This window comes from Fukomys damarensis, unplaced genomic scaffold, assembly GCF_012274545.1.
Source record: "Fukomys damarensis isolate Sample0158 unplaced genomic scaffold, DMR_v1.0_HiC HiC_scaffold_32, whole genome shotgun sequence".
Lineage (NCBI taxonomy): Eukaryota > Metazoa > Chordata > Mammalia > Rodentia > Bathyergidae > Fukomys > Fukomys damarensis.
In genome coordinates, this window is record NW_022900944.1 from 13,352,874 (window position 1) to 13,377,548 (window position 24,675).

The window sequence follows — 24,675 nt, forward strand, 5'->3', positions numbered from 1 at the left end:
ATTCCTTGTGTGGAGTTGGTACATGTACATAATATATCTTAATTACTTTTTTCACCCCCCCTTCCCTCCCTCCATGGTTCATTTCTTTCCCCTTTGAGAAAGAATTATCTCCCTACTTTCTATTATCTATCTTTTTTTTTTTTTTTCCGGTACCAGGAATCAAACTCAGGACCTTGTGTTTGCAAGACAGGTACTCAGCTAAATACCTGACCCTCTATTATCTATTTTTTATTTTCTCTTTATTTATACTTTGGATTTCTCATATAAGAAAAATCATATGATATTTAAGCTTCTGAGTCTGATTTATTTTACTTAACATTATGGCCTCATGATGCCTCTGTTTACCTCCAAATGATTTAAGTTTTTTATCTTTCTTTATGGCAGAATAGTATTCCATTTTGTGTAAATATCATTTTTGTTATCCATTCATCTGCTTGACTTTTTTAAAAAAAGCTTCTCTTTTACTTCATAAGCATTAGCAATAACAATTTATTGTTATTTAGATAATAATATCCAATTTTTTATTAACACCTTTCTTCCCTCCAAGAATATTAATATATTTTCTTCTCTACAGAGTCCTCTTGGGGGACTGAGGGCACTAACTGTAACTCTCTTTTAATAGCTATGGGAACTGGCAGGGAGCAATAAAATGACTGGTCCTCACCACTGAGAAAAGCTACCACCTCCAGCTAGATCTTTTGATTGAATTTTATCACTGGTCAAGATTCCAATCCTTCCCTAAGCATCTTGTGGTGTGTTCAAGTACCAAAGACTGACTTTACTGTTGATCCCTGAGCCTATTAGCTGAGAGAAGAGATAGTTAGGTCTCCCTGTTAAAAGCACGATTGCATGTATGAGTGGATTTCTATAGCAAGTCCTTGATTCTGTGTCTGTACAGGAAAATGTTCTGTGGTACCACAATGAAATGCAGAGAAATGAAAGGCCGGAGAAATGCAGGGTTCTAAAAATAATATGAGTAGAGAAACTCCTCTTGCTTGTCTCTGTTTCCAAATCTAGTGTACAAAAATCTTGATATTAATTCAGATTTAGTGAAGGGAGTATGCTTTACCATATGCACAGTCTCTTAGTCTTCTGACTTATGTGCAAAGAGGGGCTGTGCCAGTGGAATTGAGAGGAAGTCTTGTAAAGTTGTGTCCATGCCCCTCTGCAGGGCATGGTCTAGTATAACAGCATCTCTGAGGAAAGGGATATGTGTCTGCCTGTTTTATTTCACACATGTGAATAATAAGCATTGATTTACAACTGTGAATACCTTCCTCCCTTTCATATCCCTGTTTTTTGGAGACACAACCTTTTCATGTTGCCCAGGCTGCCTGTAAACTCTTGGGCTCAAGATCATCCACCTGCCTCACCCTGTCAAGTAGCTGAGACTATAGATAGGCCTGTGTCACTATGCCAAGCTGAACACAAGTTATTAACTCTATCAACTTCCTTCCTCTTTTCCTAAAATCTTTGTCCTAGATGAGAAATAAAAGCAGATCTTTGGAAGCTACATTGCAGCTCTGCAGTTTGACCGTGATTATGAACACTTCCAGGCTGAAACCCTTGCTGTTTTCAACCCAATGGCCCACATTCACCCAGATTGACAACTCGTGGAAGGCTCTTCCATTTTTTGAAAGGCTCTTTCATTTGGGAGGCAGCATTGTCCTTTCCAGGACAGCTCTATAGTTCAGGCAAGCTCATCTTATTCCCACTGCAACAGGAAACAGAAGAATGCTAATTTATTTTCTGCATGGTACTTAAAATTCTATCACTGAGCCTGGCCCTGTCACAGCCAGACTAGTTATTAGATTGGTGTCGGTAACACCTCAGGTTTCATATGTCTCTGTGAACTCTGATATACTAATTAGGGTCTTTAACATGGCTGCTAGTATGATTTCTAAAGTACAATTAGTATTAATAGCTGCTTTAAGTGACAAGAGCACTTTTGTTGCTTCTTTAAAATTATTTGTCCCATCCACTGAAAGCTATAACATATATATTAGTAATCAGGAAATGGAGGATTATGTCATTAGACAAGTTACAGAGTTAGCTTTCAAATTATGACCTAGAATTCACCCTGCCTTTATTCCCAAATCTCCAACTTAGTTTTATTGTTTGCATGACTATAACCTTTTCTAAGATTATGTAGATGTTCTGTATGACTGATATTTACTTTAAATATGTACCAAGAACTAGAACAGAGGTTAGAATGCAATTTGTGCCTATGAAGAGGTGGGTTGCTAAAGCCTAATTTATTATTTATCTTTGGATTTTGGTACTGGTTTTATGAATACAAATAAGAATACCACTTTCATGGAAACACTATTCATAAGGAAAATACATTGTGTCGATGTACTAGAAGTCCCTGGTTTTTCCTTTCACCTTCAGAAATAGTGATTCAGTGATCATTTCCTTGATGACCCAGACATATTAAATGCTCAGTGAAACTGATTCACAACTTGGTATTGTGTTTGGGCTCATGTTTTTAAAGAAGGAAGAGAGAGAAAGTCAATCATTAGTGTCATAAAACATGACTTTTAGAAATCTTGAATATGGAAAAGCATCCCCAATTTTTCTTCTTAAATGTCACTGATCTTCAGTTTCTATCTTCCTTCCCTTCTGTGTTTTATTGAACTAATCCCTGTTTAAAAGTTTTCTATGGTTGTTGGGCAAGATAAATTTCTTTTCTGGTTCCTGCAGGGTGACACATAGGTAGAAAGGGAATGGGGTTAATAGTCAGGGCATTTGATTGTGATTTTGAACAATGCTTTTCTGAGACATGTTTCTTTTTAAAATGAAGGGATGATGATTTTTAAAGCTTATTCTTCCCACTGCTTTGCTGTATGATTTATGTGATAATGCTCTTGAGATAAATGTTATGTCCCACCTGAATAAAATATCAATTCTTGGACAGAAAGGAAACTAGAGAAGTTCTGGGAAAACATATGAGAATTAAAGTGGAGAATAGAGACTATAAGATAAGAATTCTGGAAAGCTCATTGCCCACAAACTAAACAGAAGGTGAAGAGATGCCTACATGGAGCAACATTTCATTTTGGGCAGTGATGTTTTTCTATTACTCTGGACAGCCTATCTGCCTAGTGATATTCTATTCTGTGGCAATGAGTTCACAGAGTCTGGTCAAATCAACTGCTTTATGCATTTTAAAACTACTAGAGAAAATAGCAGAGAAGAGTCACATCTTTAATGAATACAGCAGCCCTTAGCTATCCTTACCAAATGTAGTTTTCTGCTTTTCGGATCTGGAGTAGAATTGCACTTTTTGCTTTCCTAATGGCTCGGTCCATGCAACCAATTCAGGTCAGTGAGTTACAAGGGAAAGAAATATTGGTCTTTTCTGGACTGAAATATTTCCTTCTTAGTATAAGGTTGTCTAGAGGTAGTAGCTACTCCATCACCTGCATCTGAGTGATTTTAATGAACTGAACTCCTCTACTGATCTGTGATGGATGTATATTGTGAGTTGTGAAGTCTGCTGCTTTTCAGCCTTTGAGCTTTTGAAATTGCTTGTTACCAGGGAATATTTCTGGTCTACATTGCTGGATGCAGTCAGGTTTAGATCTAATTTGGTGCTGAAACCACAAGACTTTTCTGCCTATAGATGCATTAGAGGCTTTATGAGAAACAGTCTTATTCTATAGTGAACATATCTAGGAACTAACTAAGGCAATATCATGTTTGAATATCATTTTTTTTATTGAGTTTATTGGTACATTTAGGGATACAGTACAGTTACATTCATTGTTGGGATCATGTACCTTTACATGACAAGTCTTGATTCTCATTTTTTCCCCTTACCTCTTCCCTCCCTTCACCCCCTCCTCCCCTCTCCATCTACAAACACTTTATTTTCATCTTTTCATTCTCTCACATTTTTTCCTTTTCCCTTTTTGTTCTTCCCCTACGTATCACACCTTCCCTACACCTTTAGCTCGTTTCCTCCCATTTCTAAATGTCAGTAATCTTATTAGAATCTTATGCATTGTTGCAGAATATTCACACCAGGGAAACTATTTGGTATTTACACATGTGGGACTTGTTTATTTCACTTAGGAGTATATCTTCAATATGTATCCATTTTCCTATGAATGAATCTATTCTCTCGCTCTTTATGGCTGAGTAATATTCCATTTTATAGAAAAACCACAACTTCTTTATCCAGTTTCCAACGGATGGGCAAATAGGTTGTTTCCAAGATTTAGCTATTACAAACTGTGCCGCTATAAACATGGGTGCACATACTTCTCTGTGATATGATTCTTTTAGTTCTCTTGGAAAGATACCCAGCAGAGGGATGGCTGGGTCAAATGGAACCTCCAGTCCAAGCTCTTTGAGGTATCTCCATATTGATTTCCATAGTGGTTGCACTAGTCTGCACTCCCACCAACAATGGAGGAGGGTTCCTTTCTCCCCACAACCCCGCCAACATTTGTTATTGTGTGATTTCTTGATAGCAGCCATTCTTTGTGGGGTGAGGTGGAATCTCAGTGTTGTTTTCATCTGCATCTCTCGAATGACCAGTGATGTGGAACATCTTTTCATATATTTTCTTGCTGCTTTCACTTCTTTGTATGAGAAATGTCTGTTCATTTCGGATGCCCATTTTTGGATCGGGTCTTTATATTTGGGGGGACTGATTGTTTTGAGTTCTTTATATATCCTTGATAATAGTCCTTTGTCTGAGGTACAGCTGGTAAAAATTTTTTCCCACATTGTAGATTGTCTCTTAGTTCTGCTAATGGTTTCTTTTGAAGTACAGAAGCTTTTTAGTAAGATGAGATCCCAGTTGTTGATTCTATCTGCTAGTTCCCGTGATACTGAGGATTTGTTCAAAAAGTCTTTTCTATACCAATGTCTTCCAGAGTTCTGCCTAACTTACTTTCCAGAAAGTTTAATGTTTCTGTTTTAATATTTAGATCTTTAATCCATTTGGATTTTAATTTAGTGCATGGCGAAAGATAAGGGTCTAATTTTAATCTGTGGCAGGTTGATTGAATATCATTTTTGAATATCATGCATTTGGCCAGTGTGACCCCAGAGATCATTCCCATCAAGCGTGGGACAAACATATGTGGTTTATAAGGGAAAATCTGTTTAGGTGTCAGGATGTGGTTCTAGGTCTTATCTCTCTGGAGCCTATGGGATTCATATAGTACTAATTTGGTTTGTTCTCCCGCACTCATTTTATTAATTGAGTGATCTTTACCTTTGCTTTAGAAACTCTTGTTGTTTGGGCCTAACAGCTGACCATGTGTCAAAATGTGACTGAGAGGACTCTCTGCCCTGGGGAAACAACAAAGAAGTCCACTGTAAATTGGAGAGTCTACGTCTAAGACCTATTTATCCTCTAACTATGACTATGTAAGTTTCCTCATACACATTCCCACTAGGCTGCCAGGGTTGTTGGTTTTCTGTGGACTTGGAAAGAATGTCAAAGGTGGCTTGACTTTTAAGACTAGAGTTAAGCTCTGGCAGTGTGAGGTAAAAAGTTCGTATAATTAAAATTTTCCTTAAAAATTATTCCCTAGGAAATACAACAAATGTGGGGAATGTAGCATCAGACCTTTGGAAGTCTCACATATTCTCTTGTACAGTGCTGGAATAATGAGTTTTGGAGTTGACTAGCTCTTGAGTTTCTTGACAAAGTATAGTTGGTTTATGTGTAGGGATTGTGTACTATTAAAATATTTCCCCCAGAGCATGTCAATCAATATTTGCAAGCTGTTTGCCTATATAAGTGGGGATACCCTGTCTGCGATATGAACAATTTTAGCATAAGAGAAATTCATTTCTGTACCCATATTGGAAGAGAGTTTGAAGTTCTTGTCTTTCTTTAGTAGAGGCCTGTGCATCTTTGATAGTTTAAAGCCACCAAAACAACAATTCTAGGGAACTGCTCTGGTGGCAGATTTTCAAAAATTAGTTTGGAACTCAACTCCTTGTTAAGTGAAAGTGATTAAAAAGGATTTCAAGTATGCAGCCCGTGATGCTGAAAGTGGCAGATTGTCTGAGCTAGTATATTATGTCAAGGAATCTATGTACATTTTTGCAACCATTTACAGCTCCTGGTACATATTAATACTCCCAGAATGCTGTCATCACGAGAACCTGGCTTGCCGACCCTTATCAAAGGTGTGATTTCTTTTCCACTCCCTGAAGGGTTCATTTCAGTTACATTTTTCTATTCTCTCCTATGAGAATAAGGTTGGAAGTTTTGTTTCAAACTCAAGGCATTCAAAATTACTTTACAGAGTCTTTTGTTTTTATCTATGTTCTAATTTATCTGAAATAGATGTTGGGATGGAAGGCATTTTACTGGTTGTTCTGTCTAATGTGGGTTAGTTTCACTCTCCATGTGATAGAACCTCAGGAAAGACAGAAGCAATATGGATTCACAAGGTTTAGTTCATTGTCCCTCTCACAGCTGTAGTCCTTGGTAGACCAGAAAGTTCAATTCAAACTCGAATCCAATCATTACCTTCTGGTGTGTTAGCAGAAGAAAGTGCTTAAAACCTAAGCCTGCAATGACTCAGAGAGATACATGAGTCTCTACTTACTTACACTATCTTTGATCAATAACCTCTATTTGCAAAATTTCTGAGAGCAATGTAAAAGAATGTAACAATAATGGAAAAATGTTCTATCCTGTGTCTGTCCTCTAGCTCATCTCTTCCTTCTCACACAGACGTTTTCTAACTTGAACTTACTCATCTGTGGAATACAGTCTTTTCATTCTTCCCCTGATCATCATGTCTACTGTAGGGAAAATTTGATCTTGGGGATATTGGGATTCTTGGTTATTTGATGCAAAAGAGAAGGAATTTTGAGAACTGATGGACATCTTAAGGAAAGCCACCGGCTCCTTGGATTAAAATCTTGGTCCCAGATTTTCAAGCATGGCAATAGAGGAAAAGCCTCTTTCAATAAACTCAATTTTTGTCCTTATAGTTTACCATCCCTTTGGAGTAATTTACTCTTTATGGCCATTCAAGCTACAGTAGGCAAAACTCTTCTTTCTTAATGCTCTCTACTCATAATTTTCATATTCATACTTTCCCCAGTAATTCCCCTTAGTACAAGGAGACTAGATGGGAACATTTAAATAGACCTTACTAAGGGAAATAGGAAAACAGACACCAACTAGCAGCTAAATTGAAGAGAAGGAATATCAGGGTTATCACAGTCATTTTTATTCAACCTATTAAGTCCTTAGTATGTGCTAGGCATCGTGTTAGGGAATGGAACCAGAGAAGATCCATCCTAACTCCAGTCAAGTATGCAAGAGGAACTCAACTTAAAGCCCAATAGCTGTGCAAGGGGGACTTGGAAACTCATGATTCTTTAATGACAGTCATTGAGCAGGAAATCCTATGACTTTGAATCCTGTTTTTTAAAAAAAAACATCACCACCACAACAAAAACAACCCCATTTGTTATTTTGTTTAACACTTTTGTGGTTTCTAAAATGCCTGGTGGCCAGATCAGTATGTCCTGTGTAGGAAAAAGCAAGACTAAGAGCTATATTCAGCTGAACTCAAACATGATGAATGGTACAGTTATTGGGGAAATAAAATTATATATATATATATATATATATATATGTACACAAAACACCTCAGTATCTAAAATTTGGGGCCATTGGGCAAGAGAATCCCAATGGGTAAAGGTGTTGCCTCCACTCAAAGGAAAGGAATGCTCTTAGAATTTATCATCCTGGGAAACATGTTGAAGTTGTAGATCGAACCATGACTACTCAAAGAGATTGAATCCAAGTCACTAGAATGTATAAATGGAACCTTATTTGGAAAAAGAATGTAGATGTAACTAAGCTGAGAATTTTCAGATGAGGGGATCACCCTGGGTTATCCAGGCGGGCCCTAAATGCCATCCCAGGAGTTCTTATAAGAGAAAGACCAAGAGACATAGCCAGGAGATGAGGCAATACAGTTAAAGGGGGAGGTAGAGATCAGCAAACCCAAGGGCTAGAAGAAACTGGAGACTCTAGAAGCTGGAAAAGTCAAGAAACAGAAACTCTCCTAGAGCCTCTGGAGGGAGCCTGGCACTATTGACACCTTGATTTCAGACTTTTAACTTCTAAAATACTTAGAGCTATGGTTCGTGGCCTTTATGACACCAGGAACTGGTTTGTAGAAGGCAATTTTTCCTCAGGGAGGTGGGGTTCTGGGAGACATGGTTGTTTCAGAATGATTTAAAGGAGTGTGCAACCTAGATCCCTCACATGCACAATTTGCAGTAGGGTTTGAGATCCTCTGAGAGTCTAAGCTGCTGCTGATCTGAAAGGAAGTAGAGCTTGCACTATAATGTGAGGCAGAGAGCAACTGTAAATACAGATGAAGCTTCACTTGCCTGCTGCTCACCACCTGTAAGCAGCTTCTGGAAAAGACTGGACTTGTGATTATCTAGTACATATAGGGACTTGGATTCACTAACTTGGCAGACCACAGGTCCTGCTGCCTACCTTTCTCCCTAGCCAGCTAGAACATTCAGAACTCATTCCCACATCTTCTCTTTGGGGCTTCTCATTGCAACAGTAGGATCTGCAGTCTCTGGAAGGGACTATATATCAGTGTAACAAATTAGTCATGGATAGGACCGGCCAGCACAGACACTGAAATGTACCAAGGACTGACTCTTTTGTGACTGTCTTTTGGGATCATGGCGACAAAATGACACCCAGTGGGTAGAAGTGGTGCTTTTTACTAAAGGAAATAAATGTTGCTACTGTCAGTCACCCAGGGAAGTGATTAATCATGGGGCAGAAAGTGAAAAAGCCTTGTATGCCACATTGGCCATGAAGGATGTGAAGTTATACTGCTTGTCATTGTGGGCAGTGATGTTCTAATTGTGTTACCTGGAGCAGGGAAAGGGATTAAGACCATCAATTAGATGGAGAGAGAGAAGGAAAAAGTCAACTGGTGCATTGTGAAAGGGTGGAGCCCTGACGGGGTGAGGCAGATCTTGACTCCCAGGGGGACTGCAAGACAGGACAAGGAGAGCTTGGTTGATGCGCAGTGCTGTCGGCTCCATTTTGCCTCAGGCCAGCCCTGGCATTCACAGATAAGCACTTTAGCATCTGTTCAGTAGATATTGGCTAGATTATTTGTTCCATAACTCAAACCTTCACCAATCATTTGTAGCGACAGTGGAGCCTGGCAGCAGCTTCTTATCTGGTTTCACTTGGGAAAGGATCAAAGCACAAAGTAAATGGAGCTCACTGGATAAGCAGGTCACCTTTTTTTCTTCTGTTCTCCAGGGACACTAGACTCCACTCTGCAGTATTCAGAGATGAGAAGGTGGCTGCCTTCAGCTCTCAGCCTCACTGGAAAGCCCTGCTCTAAGCAAAAACATTGTCTTTCTCTTACTAGAATTCCCACATTATTTCTATGATTTAGGCATTATGTTTTCAAGTGTCCTCTATAAAAATGCAAATATCCACAAATAGGGAGCACATTAAAGTGTTGCCAGCTATTAGAGAAGTGCGGAGAATTAGTTTGACCCCAAGTTTCCCCAAATGGGCCAAATACACAACTTTGTGGCATGAGAAACAGTTGTAGGCAGTACCTGTACTATCAAATCAGGTGTCTTTTCAGTTTTAAATTATTATTTATTTATTTTTATAAGAGTAGGAAAGATTTATTAAGGGAAAGAAAGCTTCTGTCTAAGAGACAGAGAGGGACTGGAAAGTGGGTTGCCCACCCACCCCACTTTTCAAAGATTTAATACAGCCAGGCCATATGGTGAGGCAGGTACAAAGTGGGACAAAACTGTAAGACCCAATGGAAAATTAGAAGGTGCCCATGAGGTGAGGCAAAACCATGACCAACCAATAGGATTACAAGTATAGTCACCTAGGTAAGATTGATTAAATGGGGGTCAAATGGGGGAGCAAGTCATGATTTTCAGTAAGGGTGGGGTCAGGTATATTTCCTGAAAAGGCTGGGCTAAGACCTCCCCCCTCCATTGAAACCTATTTAAAATATCAATCACTGCTACTTATCTCCCGGGGAAGCCCAAGGGTATTGTAGTTTCTCTCCTTTTACAGTTCCGGCCACAGTGAAAGTCTTTATTGTCCTCCATGTTGGCTTCTTGCTGTGTTAGTTCCTTGAGGGCTGGCTACTTGAGGGTGGCCCTATGTAACTACTTACAAAATATCTAATTAGCTTACCTATCTGCAATGTTCCTCCCTCTGAAGAAGTACCCCTAACTGCTGTGAGGGGGCAAAGGGTGAGGACAGCTCTGGATACTTCCAGCTGAAGAGGGCTGTAGTTGTTATCAGCAGTTAGAGTTACTCTACAGAGGGTCTATCTAAAGGCCCTTGGTAGGTGCCTGGCATTGTCTCTTGTTAGCTGCATAGTTTTTAAATCTGGAAGAGACAAAGCCAAAGAAACACTTAGGAATGCATGGACCAAATTATGAGGTCAGCAGGATTGCTATGAATATAGCCTACAAAGAGGATAGGAGAAGGTCCAGGGGACTTCAGAATCCAACATAGAAGTCATATTGTATAGTTTAGCAATTATAAGCTGTTTACAAGGTTGATCTGGTGGATCCCGGTAAAAGAAGTCTAGCACATTTTTCATTGGTTTCATTTGTATGACTGCTTGGAGTTTGGCAGCCTCAAAGATGTGAGATATTATAGGGAAAGGTTCCTTTGTGTCCTGGATTTTGTAGACTTTGAGGGGCCAGAGCCAAAATATTGGCTGACCTAATAGCCCAGTTACCTTTCTAGTTTTGTCTCCAAACATTCTGGAAGCTTTATCTTGAAATCCAACAGCCACAGAGGAGGAAAGTGCCTTGAACCAAACACTCTGACCAGTAATCTTGGTGGAAGACCTCCACTCCAAAATGATACAGGTAGAAGAGATGTAACACCCAAACCTGCTAGATATCCAAAATGTGTGAGTTTGTGTTCTCTAAAATCAAAGAATGAATTCTAGGAACAACAGAGGTTAAGAGTAGGAAAAATTTATTAAGGGAAAGAAAGCCTCTGTCTAAGAGAGACAGAAGGGGGACCAGAAAGTGGGTTGCCCCTACATTCTTATTTCTTCAATTACTTTCTACTTGAGGCAACTGAGTCTGATTATGTATGTTAGAGAAATGAAATTTCTTTAAAATAACCTTACTCAATTTAAAAAAAAGCAACTTGAAGAAAATATTAAGTACTACAGACTATAAGATAGGTGGACACGGACATGGAAAATACCCAAATGACTGATTTGGGGGAACACTGGTTTAATAACAAATGTCTGGACAGATGGAAAGGCCTTGTAGTGGGGCTGGTGATGCAGAGGGAGAATTCTGAGCTCACTCTTGGCATTGTCTATGATGGGGAATAGGACAATAGTGTAATGAATATTGATTTTCAGCTTGATTGGCTTGAGAGCTCCCTAGGAAACTAGTAAAGCACATTTCTGGGTGAATCTGGGTGAGTCATGACCTGGGAACTATATATATCTGGTCCTTCGTCTTTTCCTCTCTGACTTCTCTCTTGGCTCTGCCTCCTGGCCACTCTGAACTGAGCAGCTATGCTTCACAATGCCCTTCTCCCATGATGTTTCTGCTTTGGAGCCAGCCTACTATGGACTGAAACCTCTGAAACTGTGAGCCCCAAACAAACCCTTCCTCCCTTCAAATTGTATATGCAAGTATTTTGTTCTATAATAGAAAGGTGAACAAACAGATAGGAAGAAAAATAATTTATCATGGGACTAGGTGGACCAGAGAATGAACCCTCAGTCCTTGCTCAGGCTTTGCCATAATCAGCCTCCATGGTTCTAGGGTCCTTTGTCTCATCTCCCAGATAAGCAAAATCCAGAGGACTGGGAAATCAAGCACTAGTAGCTCATTCTCTTGGATAATCCCAGGTGTCCCTGGAGGTTCATGCTGTGGTCTGACTTGGGGGAGCAGACAAGCCTCTAAGAATAGGACCAGAAAGTTCCCTGAAGGTTTTGGCCATGACCAAAAATGCTGTGGGGTGTACTGGCCTCAGCTATAGCCTATGAGGGCACATAAGTGGACTGTGCTGATCTTATAGGTGAGGGGTCCTTACTTTTGAGAATGTGATCTCCTCAGGGACCAGTTTGTGGTTTGTAGATCAGATGCTCAGCAGTTTCTCCCATGCTGGATGATCAACTGTATGAGGGTAGACATCAGACAGCCCATCTTTCCTCTGCTCTCTCCTCACGCCTATGGGCATATAATTAGAGGTCATTATGCACTTTATACATGAATGAGCAAATGTAAGAGCATTTCTTGCATTTTTGCCTGATAATCTAGGTAATCATGTAATATTTTCTTACCTCTCTGAGCATTAGTGTTTCATCTGTAAAGTAAAACTATGTTGTCAGCTGAATCACACTCTCAATCCAATTTGCCTTGCAAGGCTGTTGTGAGATCCAATAGGCAGTATTGACCAGGATGGCTTTTTTTGTTTGAGTGCTTTCTATGTGCTGGGTATTGTACCATGAACTTCCAGTGCACAAATCTGTATCAGTGTCCCTATGACAGAGGCAACCTCTTCAGGACAACTACAAGATTTGCTGGCTAAATGCAACCTGAAAGTGCCAGCCTCTTTGTTTAGAGAATTCCATCAATTTCAAGGTGGCAACAACAGAGTGTGGAGCCAGGTGCAAAGCCCTTCTCAATGTGGACTCTGTAGCTCCAGATGCCACATGTTCCTAAAGCCAGCTCTGTCATTCCTGTTTACAGATGTGAGGTGACTGAGGTATTAGGAAGTTTACACTCCTACAAGGTCCCTGGCTACTAAAGAGGCACAGACTGGATCCTTATCTTGGCATTTTGAATCAGGAGCTTGTGTTCATTGCATTAGTATAAAACACCTTTTTAGGGAGATGATACATGCAGAAAAGTGCTGCCTAAATGTAAAGTGTTACTATTATGTTTTTGTATCTAGAGTGGAGGCAGAAAGAGGCAGTGAGGAGATTTCTGAATGCTTCCTCCCGGGAGTGCAGCTGCCACTAGCAGGCTGGACTGTGGAGGACTTCTCATTTGTGTTCTCTCCCACCCTCATTTAGGGACCATAAACACTGCGACAGGTACTGATTAGTTTGAGGCCATCAACATGAGTTTACACAAGGGGAGGTCATGCCTAATCAGCATGATTAATATCGCCTGCGAAGCATCTCTAAGCTGTGTGCGGGAGAGGAGCTGGATTCCACCTGGGCTCAGTGGAGATTCCTGTTACATCGAAGGCTGGAAGACAGGGAAGATGGAATTGGGAGCTGATGGTGAAATATTGATCTGGAGCTCAAAACCAGTTTGTCAAAGACTCCTGACAGTCTAGGAGATGAGTAGCCCTGATTTCTCCTTTCCAGAGTCTCTCACCCTGCCAGCTCTCAGGAAAGCAGAGCCCTAAAACACTCTCCAAAGGCCTTGCCTCTGCACGGACACACTCTTTACCCCTTCGTTTTCAACTCTGTTTTGGGAAAGAGGGACTCTGTCTTTAGGGATATCAAATCCCATGTGCAGTGATAGCTATTTTAAAGACCTAATTCCTGTACAAGCTGTACACCAAGATCTCTTGTTAATTCATCCAGCAAAAAAACAACTCCGTGAACCCATATTAAGGTTACAGAGGTTGAATATTACAAGTAAGCAGATCTGACCCTATAGGAAAGCAGTGAATTTTAGCATTGTCCATCTTTCCCCATTCACTGTTGGGAATAGATGGTTATATTGATGGCAGAGGAGGTGGAAGGGACATCTGCATCTACAACAAGAGCCAAGAAGCTTTTTCCATCAAGGGCCTGAGGGTAAATACTTCAGGCTTTGTGAGGTCTCTGATGCCGCCACTGGCTTCTCCCATAGTCACGTGAAGAAAGTCATGGACAATATGAGAATGAATGAGGCTGCCTGCATTCCAATGGGATGGGTTGAATTTGGTTCATGGGCCATCATGTGTCATGCTTCCATCTAGGCCAGTGATGTTCTAGAGACGAGTACCTGAACTGCAACCCCAAACACACTTATTTATCACACATTTCTAACACTGCAATTAAACCTGAGTTTCTGATGATTGGCTGCTAGGGTGACTTGGCTTGCATGCCAGGAGAGAAGGCACTGTGTGGCACTGTGGCATGCTTGCTGTAGCTCCCCAGCACTGCTCTAAACTGTTCTTCTGTAGGTCTCAGACTATAGGATTGCTGAGGATAGATTCGGACAGGCAGCAGTGATTTAAAGGTTCCTCTACAAGTGAGTTTGATTGTAGGCAATTTTGTAAAGACTTCATTCCCATTCTTGGCCTAATATGTTGCTCTATGTAGTTTAAAAAAATGTATGAAAGTATCAAAATTGTGAAAAAAAGGACATTCAGGTACTGGAGAAGTTAGGTAACTTGGAAGTCTTAGGGCTGGGATTTGAGCCCTTGTAACCCTGCTTTTTGAACTGCTTCTCACAAAACATCTAGAATTGATTGATCTAGAAATACCTCAGCATGGTGTTCAGTTAGGTACTTAATACAGGAGTATGGTGATTATAGTGGTATAATTAGAAGGTAGGAATAGGAAGCACATTTGCTAAGGGAGGGTCCTAAAGGCAAGAGCCATATCCATTCTCTAGTTACTTCCTACCCTTGTTCCTTCTCTACTCTTCCCTCTCCCTGCAATATAAATCCTTTGAAATATAATAATGCCTTCAGTGGACCTAGGCGTCTTTATTAGATGTCAGGATAATATTTGGCCAAAGTCACAGGACTCACATTTCTTGACAAAGTATGATGTCATTTAGAAGTTCATGCTCTTGACATTGTTTCAAGAGTCCCGTTAAAAAAGCCAAGTATGTTTTTATGGGCTCTCACGGCAGGGAAGCAGCCATGGTGATGCATGGCCATATCAATTAGAAGTGGATTAATTAAGCAATAAGACAGGAGCAGCAGTGCATTTCAGAGAGGTTATTGCATGGCTCATAGAGTGCTTCAGAGGCATCCAGCCAAGAGTAGAGTGACTTCCACGGCCAAGGCATTTCAGCCATCCAAGACGTGTAATGCTGTCCTAGAAACAGTATCCTCTGCCATCCATTTCCACTGTGAGAAATAAAAAGACTCTCTTATAACTAGGTGTTATTAGGCATGGGCAAATTGACAGCCATTTCATTATTTCATAATTATGATTAATAGCCTTCCAAATGAAGTCATTGTCTGATATCCCAAAGCCAATTGGTCCCTTTAGGAACAATGTCACCAAGTCATGGTTAATGTTCCTAGAAGCATGGAACACATCGAGATTCACGAACCCTGGGGAGGGAGGGTAAGTCCTAATTGCTTTTGGAGACTGTGCAGGAAGAAGGCTCTTCCTGGGGAAGTAATCTCTGAGGAGACCAAAGGGGGTGGGGACGGTGCTTGGACGTGGTGATAGGAGGAGCAGCTGCGGAAAGAGGCGGTGATCACTGCCAACAGTATTCCAACCGTTCTTTGCTCTTACTAAGCATATTCACATGACCCCTTTAATTTGAGCTCCTTAATAATCCCTTGAATGATTTTTGTTTCACAACTGTAGATGATGTACCAGACCCAGAGAGGTTAGGCTAGGCAAGTGGCTTGAGGTCACAGAATTATTACACGGCAGAGGTGACATTTCAATCCAGAGCTTTAGACTAGTGCTTACCATATTCTGTAGATAGAAGCTTGGGATACATGTGATAACCACAGAAGGCAGGGGAAATTCACTCATTTAGCTAAAAGAAGCCACTGGATGCTTTTCTCTCGCTGCTTTCCTCCTTTTCTCCCTCTTCCCCTATCTCCCTTCACTCCATCACACCCCCCCAGTAGGCATTCCAGAACACAAAGATGAATAATCAGATTACAAATTGCCATGACTGAGTTGTATCTCCCAAGATTAATACGTTGATCTAATCTACAGCCTTTAAGCAGGTTGAGGTCACCTGGACCCTAATCCAACATGATTGGTGTCCTCATGAGAAGAAGAGACTCATACCAAGAGAAAAGCATGTGAAGAAGGGGAGAAGATGGCAATCTCCACAGTCCAAGGAGACAATTCCCAGAAGGAACTGATACTGCTGCCATCTTGATCTTGAACTTGTGGTCTCCAGAACCATGAGAAATAAATCTCTGTTGTTTGAGGCACCCAGTACTTTGTTACTGCAGCCCTAGTGAACCAATACAGACAGAGAGTGTAAGCTAAGGTAACATGTGATCTGAGATATAAGAAAGAAGGGGAAAATAATATAGATAAAATAAAAACACTTGGGGGATGGGCTGATACTGATAATATGTGCCTCAATTTTATTTTATTTTCTAATTTATTTTTATTTTTATTTATTTATTTGGTACTGGGGATCGAATTCAGGACTTGCTCTTGCCAGGCAGGCACAGTGCCACTGAGCTAAATCCCCAGGCCCAGTACCTCAATTTTAAATGTTTATGTCTCTTGACATGGATATTCAATAAATTATGGTTATATCTAGATGGGCCCCCAAGAACACTGTGTGCTCAAAGGTGGGATTTTGAAAGGCAGTACAGTTGACTTGCTCTTAAAAGGTGGGTTCTTTCATTGTGTGTGTGACTCAAAGAATGTATATCCCTTTCTGACTCCTCCCTTGACTCTCTGCTTCCTATCCATCATGCTATGAGCAGCATTTTTACACACCTGTGTCATGCTAGCCTTCTTTGAAGCCAGCCAACTGTGGACTGAAACCTCTACAAGCTGTGAGCTAAAATAAACTTTTCATCCTTTTAGCTTTGGGTATCAGGTATTCTGTTCCAGTGATGAAGAAAGTGACTAAGTTGCTATATTTAGAATTTTATACAAAATAATGATCTTGTGTAGATGTATTTAAAGTCATGATGGGTTCATTGTTAGAGAACTGATAATGTTAAGGATTTAATTGTGATGCCACCATTATGGGCCATGCTTCCGGGTTCTTCCCTTGTCCATACCCCTACCCTAAGTTTCCTTTTCCCCAAGACCACGTCAGCATATAGAATTGAAACCTAAAGCTTCCTGCAAGGCTCCCTCCTTAAAAGGCAATGTGGCTTGCAATAGGTTACATGCTACAGATACGTGGTAGCCCAACCCCAAACCTATAAATAAGTCAATACTTCCCTACTCTCTCTCTCTCTCTCTCTCTCTCTCTCTCTCTCTCTTTGCACTGCCCTCCTGAATAAAGTCTCCAGTTGGACCTCTCGGTGTGTGTGGCCTAGCTCTTAGCATCGCTGTTCCCTTTCATTCATGATCACAGAAAATTGGAATCTATACAAGTTGAGGACTTGTCCCATAAAACACAGTACTATACTTTGATTCTGTGAAGTATAATGAGCTTCTGGATAAGGGGAAGGTAGCTTCAATAGTGTTGATATGAAAGATGTCAACAATTTATTAAGGCAAAAAGGATTAAGTTATAAGGGAGGATTCCATCCATATATACTTACATTCATAAAATGCCTAGAAGGATGCTTACCTACTTTCAACAGTGACTTTCTCAAATTGTGTCCTTATAGGAGGACATTGGCCTTCTGCTTAATATGAGTTTGGAAGAAAGATGAACTCTGGTAGGAACTATGGCTTTTTAAAACTCCTCCTTCATATTCTGAGAACCGAGTAAATGTATAGGTATTTGAGAAAATAACACAAAGCAAATTAGTTAACATTTACCAAGCACTAAGTGCTTTACATGAAATAACTCATTAAATCTCCTATAAAGCCTTACGAGTTAGGTACTGATATGAGCCTCAATTTCAGATAGGGAAATTAATGCAGGCCCAGAAAAATATGTGTGTCATTTGTCCATGTTCAGACGACTAGAATGTGGCTGGGTTGAGATTTGAATCCATGTAATGTGGTTTCTGAATTTGTTACCAGTTTCAAAGATGTGTACTCTTTAATGGAGTTTTATTATTTTGTGAATATTTATTCAGGATGCAGGAGGATGATGGTGATGATGTTGATGATAGCAGATTCTATTTATGGTGCATTTATGTATGCCAAAAAATTTGTCATTTGCATATAATATCTCATTTAATCTTAAAAACAATCCTAAGAAGTATCATTGATAATTTTCAAAGATAACAAGTAACTACCAAACATGACACATCTTATTAGAAATAAAACTGGAACTCAGAATGAATTCTTACTCTTAAACACTAAGCTTTGTGATTTCTTAGGGAGTTAGTTAGCTTCAGTAACCCTTTCTGTGAGCCCCTTAATATTTATAAGTTGAAACCAGGTTTAACGAAACATCAGTGGCAGAGATCTAGTGGCTTCTCTCTGCTCTCTAAATGATGCATTTTTTTTTTTTTAACCTTGTCCCAAACAGATGACTTATAGGGCAGAAGGGGAAGGGTTGTTTCAGCAGAAACCTGTCTGGACCAAGACCCTTTGATCGGAGGTGCTCTGGAAACTCTATGGCTTTGAAACAATCTCGAGGGGCCTCACAGAGAGCTCCAGTAATGAGTGAGATTGGCTTTCCTGTTGGCTTGGAAGGCTAGGTACTTGGAGTCAAATTTAGGTTGATTTAAAGAAAACAGAAAATGCCCATTTCTGGAGCATATCAGCATTTTCAGACTGAGGTTTGTACTTGTGTCCCATAGTCTGTTTGCTGTCTCCTTCCTACTGTTTTTATTTCCTCTTTTCTAGGGGTTTGCGCATGCTTTTCCTTCCTCACATCTTCCTCTGTGCCTTTTCTGCTTTCAAAGTCCTAACCATTCTTTCCAGAGCACGCTCAGATCTCAAGAATTCTTCTGAACTACTCCAACGGAGAACCCACTTCTCCCTCCTTCAACTTCTTGGGTCCTTAGTTATAGCTTCTACCACCCTACAACTTATATCATCATAGTGTGGGAAAGTGATCTTACCTCCCTGCTTCCCAGTACACAAATATAACCCTCAGAGATGATTGTGTTTTGCATATTTCAGGTGCTTCAAAATATATGCTTTTATTTTAAAAGGAAGGTAATTCCTCATCCTCATACTCTGCTGGTAGCTGTATTTTTCTTTCCTACCCCAAGCCCTGGATTTTTTTCTTCTTACTAACAATAGTTGGTATTTATTGTGTATTTACTATGTGCTACCATGGTGCCATATGTCTTAATGCATACTCTTAGTCTTCAAAACAGTCCTTGAGATAAGATATAGCCATCATGCCCATTTTATCTAGGAGGACACTGGGACTGGTCTTCTGGATTCAGTCAATAAAATGTGTATAGAATAAATGGCAACTTTATGTAAGATTGCCTGTCTTGAATATTCTAGAATTAGTATAAGGAGCCAGCTTAGCTTTCATCTCTGTACCTTCTTCCTTCTTTGAAGGGCCAATTATATAACTGGTGGGGTCCAGTGCAAAATTAAAATGTCAGGTCCCTTTCAATGTATTAAGAATTTCAAGATGCCTACAGAACAGCACTGGACCAAGTGCAAGGCTCCTTAAACTTGAAGTTATGTGTGACTGTGGAGGGCACTGGCCCATGAAACCAGTTCTGCCTCTCTTTACCGCTGTCCCTTCACTCTCTGTGAAACTGAGCCCAAGCCCTGTTGATCACCTTCAATTTGCCTTTTTCAGAACTTCTAGAATGCATAACCTGTCTGACTTTTAATCCTCTGAATTTTTCTGCTGCCTTTTATGTTTTCAGCATAGGCACAACAGTCCCTCCTTTTCTGCAGTGGATACATGAGAAGACCCCCTAGGGGATTCCTCAAACCTCAGATAGTACTGAATCCTGTATATTCTATTTTTTCATGTATATTTATGTTAAAGTGTAATTTGTAAAGCAGAAGAGATTAACACAAGAAGAGATTAACAATAATAAGAATATAGAAAAATTATAAAAATATGCTGCAATAAAAGTTAGGTGAATGTGCCTCTCTCTCTCAAAATTCCTTATTGTACTTCGTCACCCTTCTTCTCATGATAATATGAAATGAAACAATGCCTACATGATGAGGTGAAGTGATCATGTCAATGTAGTGTTGTATATCATAGTTGTTCTTAGGTAACTGAAACTAGGTGAAGTGAATCTCAGACAAGGGAGTCTACTATTATTGAAGGATAGACAAGAGTTATAAAGAAGAGTCATAAAAGAAGTTTATGCTGTGGGTTTGAAGTGCTGGTATATGCTTTTTTTTTTTTTTTTTTTTTTTTTTAATGGATCATAGTTGTTCTTAGGTAACTGAAACTAGGTGAAGTGAATCTCAGACAAGGGAGTCTACTATTATTGAAGGATAGACAAGAGTTATAAAGAAGAGTCATAAAAGAAGTTTATGCTGTGGGTTTGAAGTGGGCTGGTATATGCTAGAGCAAAAAGCAGAGTGGTCGGAGCTTGTGAAAACATGGGGCAGTCACATAATCCAGTGATAAAGTTGAGTGTGACTGAAGACATGTTAGAGAGGGTATGATATACTATAAGAAAAATCAAATCATTATATGACTTTATATTAGTGGATAGAGGAGAAAAGGGCTCTCATTATAATGCTAAATTGTAGTTACCCCATCAGCATTTCCTGAGTGCCAAACACTGTGCCGAAACCTTTATGAATCTTTTTTAAAAATTTTAATTCTCATACCAACCCTATGAGAAAAAATATTAATATACACTATTCAAAGATGGGTAAATTGAGTTTAAACTTTCTGAAGGACTTGCCTAAACTATGTGTGCCCATGCTTGGAGTCTTAATCTTTTCTATGTTGCTATAACTGAAAACCATAGATTGGGTAATTTGTAAGGAATAAAGATCTATTAGGCCTACAGTGTTCATGGTTGTATGTTCAAGATTAGGTAACTGCATATAGTGAGGCAGTGGCTCTGCAGAGTCCCAAGGCAACACAGGGCATCTTATGGTGAGAAAGAGACCTAATGTCTTATCTTTGATTTCTCCCCCCTCCCCCCTTCTTTTAAACCCAAACTCCTTTGGATGAGGGCCCAGCCTTACAGAGTCATTTACCTTAACTATCTCCAAAAGTTCTATGGTGGTTAAGCACCATTGTGTTGGTTTGATGGATTTAGGAACTGCCAAGGATTGGTGGAGTACAATTCTGAGTGTGTCTGGGGAGTGATGGAGGTATGACCCTGAGTGCTATATTTGGTCCCTTGCCCCTTCCGCTCTGGGGCTGTTCCCCTCCTCTCCTTCCCAGCTGCCGTGAACTAAATGTCTTTGTTCTGTCATGCCCTTCCACTATGATGTTCCTGCTTTGGAGCCAGCTGGGCATGGATGGTTTCTCATGAAACTGAGCTAAATTAAACCTTTCTTCACTTAAGTTGTGAGTGTGGGTTATTGGGTCCCAGGAATAGGAATGCTAAAATAGGTCCCTTTTCCTTTTTGGATTAAATTTCCATCCTCTTAATACCACACAATGTAGAGTAAGTTTCAGCATGAGTTTTAGTGGGGACATTCAACCACAGGCCTGGGATTGGATCTCAGATCTTTGTGATCAACTCCAAAGCTTCTGCTCTAATTTATCCTCCTCTCGTCATTGTTTTCCATATAGCTTGTATAAATACCATGTTTGTGAAAAGCAGTTGATAGGGAAAAGGTGGAGATGTTAGCTACTGATGAAAGTTGTCTTCTTTCCTTTTCTTTTGCTCCCCATAGGCCTGGGGGAACCCTAAATAGCTCTTCTCCTCACCTTCTCTAATGAGCTAGTTTAAAATAGCTTTCATGTGAGGCAAAATGGCTCCTGGTCATAGGGCTGGTGGTGGGGAAATTATCTAATCCAGTTAGAAAGCAGCTCTTCCCTCCCTGTTTTGTCAGGAAGGTGATACCTGAGCCCAAAGCTGAGTAATTAAAAACCCTCTTAACACCACTTGAAATCAAGTGCCTCATATACAACATGCTGAGTATTCTGTCCTCTGGGCTTGGGGTAATGATTGTCTTTTAATACCAATTGTGAGTGTAGTTTGAACCTCGGGAGAAGCAAATAGAATGCAAAATGAAAATCTTTAAAAAAAAAAAGTAACATCATAGGGGCCAGGGATTTAGCTCAGTGATTCCGCCACCTGCCTTGCAAGTGCAAGGTGCTGAGTTCAATCCTCTGTACCAAAAAAAAAGCAACATCACAACACTACAGAAACAAAAACTTCTACCCTGTAATTATGTTTCCCATAATTTTGTACCTGACCCATTGCTACTTGAACTTATTTGTAAGAAGCTAAACCCCCAACTCCATATATCCTTTTGGACTGTAGTCTGGCTTCAGGTCATCATGCCTTTTTCTTATGTATAACAAAAATCTCAATTTATGAAAATAGCTTACAGTTAATTACATTTCACTGGGAATTCATATTGATTTTGTGTTTGCACTAGCAAGTTATCATGAGTTTAACACACCTGAGTGGTACTTTGCCTTTTTGGCACATTTCACAGTCTTCTTGAGCTTCCCTTTTCCTGGAGGTGAGGCAATGAAGAAAGCTACTGGAGCTTGGGTTGAGCAGGTGAGGTTTATTTTTCTTCCTTAAGGAAGCTACTTTTGAACTGGTATAGACTGCTCCCCAATGAATGTGTCCATGAATGGTAAATTTTTGTAAATCCTTCCTGTTTTCCCTATCCAATTCAAAATTATCACCATTATCAACATCATCATCATCATCAGCAGCAGCAGCAGCAGCAACAACAGCAATAAATCATTGTTTGAATGTTTGCTGATAGCCGTGTACTGTACACAAGCTAAACATCTTATCTGTTGTTATGGTTTAGATCTGAAATGTCCCCTAAAAGTCTTATGTATTCAGAGGTAGGGTTTTTGGAAGGTAATGGGGGTACCGTACTCATCAGTGGATTAATTTGTTGATGAGTTCATGAGTAAATGTGCCATGAGGAGGTGGGGCTTGGTTGGGGGAGGTATGCCACTGAAGCGATGCCTTTGAAGGATATGTCTCTCTCCCCAGCTCCTCCCTTCTCTCTCTCTTCCTAGATGCTATGGATGGAGCAACTTTCCTCCTCGAGACCCTTCTACCATGCCAGTTCCGCCTTGGAGTCAACAGCCTTGGACTAAATCCTCTGAAATTGTGAGTCAGATTATACTTCTTTTTCCTTAAATCTGTGGGTATTGGGTATTTTTTCCCAATGATGTGAATGGTGGCTAATGCAGATATGTTTTACTCATAACATCTCATTTAGGCTTTGCCATACCCTTTGAAGTAGGCATTATTTATTTCTGTTTCACTGGTGAGGAAACTGAAGTTGGGATACAGGAGGGCACTTGCTCTCAAGATCACACAACCAGTAAGTGGCAGACTTGTGATATGCACCTGAGTCTTCCCATTCTAAAGAATGTTCTCTTGACAATTGTTGGTATACTGCTTCCAAAGAGGCAGCCAGGAGAAAACATGTGTGTAGTTATGGAGTGAAGTTGTGGGTGGTTCCAGGTTTTTAGTTGTGTAACCTCACAGTCTTTGTGATAAGACAAGAGCCCGATCACATACTTTTTAAAAACTAGAAAGTAGGAAAAAGTATTTTATCAGCAAAAGATTAAGATGATAAAGGAAGGTGCTTTTCATGAAGAAATCTATCCAATTACTGAAAAGAATGCCAGAACTGTATGTGGACAGAAGAAGGGATAGTCAAGCACATTAAGGGACTTGTCCCAGGTCGTACCTTTACCTTCCCCTCCTTCCTCCTGCCTCTTTCCTAGGATGCCCGTTAGGTTTCACATAGCCAGAACTTCAGTGTTCTCTCTGCTGGGATCAACGCTGGAGAAAAAATGAGAGGCTCAGGAGGGCCATGACCTCAGCGAAAGTCATGAGTCTTCAGCTGGGAAAACCCAGCCACTTTGCATACTCTATTAGTTCATTATTCTGCTGCTATACCTGAATACCACACTGAGTAATTTATAAGCAATAGAAGTTTATTTGGGCCATAGTGCTGGAGGCTGGCAAGGTCAAGAACATGGCAGTGGCTTCAGGCCAGGGTCTCAATGCTGTGTCATAGTATGGCAGAAGGGTGAGTGAGCAGATAGGATAGGTGTTGGACCTTTCTTTTGCCAGGAGCCCACTCCTACCAACTGGTACTGGCTCGTTGATGAGGGCAGAGCTTTCATGGCCTAATCACCCCTTAAAGGTCTCACCTCTTCATACTGTCACAATGGCAATTAAATTTCAACCTGAGTTTTGGAGGGAGAATCCAAACCATAGCACAAACCCTTTCTGAGTGACGCAAGAGAGGAAGTAGTAGCTTTGTGGTGAGTCTGCAGTGATGGCAAACCTTTTAGAGATGAGTGCCCAAATTGCAGCCTCAAACTTATTGAAGTGGCATCACTGCAATTAAACCTGAACTGCATAAGATTTTACCTTTTTAAAAAAACAACCATACATCATCATCTTTTGTTTAAAAAAACCAAAAAACCACAAATGACATGTGTGCCAAAGGGTTGCCACCACTGGTCTAGGGGATTGACTTCATGCAACCTTCCCCCTCTGGCTGACACACAGCAGCAGAAAAAGGCCTGAGTATCAGAGCAACCAAGAGAGCTCTGGACCAGGAGAATCTTGCAACTGCATATCGGAGAGAACATACCCATGACCACCAGGGATTGGTGTTCAGCACCACATGAGGCCTTTCAGTGAATGTCAGCATGTCCAAGGCACTTTCTCTTATAATGATTTGGTTATAGATCAGTCACCCAGATATAACCCAACCCATAGGGGAAAAAGGGAGGAATCTTAAATTA

At 40.3% G+C, this 24,675-nt stretch overlaps 1 protein-coding gene across 1 annotated transcript in view; it reads left to right on the forward strand.

Annotated features, from left to right (window-relative positions):
- Tox3 (TOX high mobility group box family member 3) overlaps positions 1–24,675 on the forward strand; it is a 391,442-nt gene that overhangs the window by 26,663 nt on the left and 340,104 nt on the right. The window contains exon 2 of the mRNA XM_010629459.2: positions 22,921–23,014. The gene's annotated coding sequence lies outside the window, so the exon portion shown is untranslated. The remainder of the gene's footprint in view (positions 1–22,920; positions 23,015–24,675) is intronic.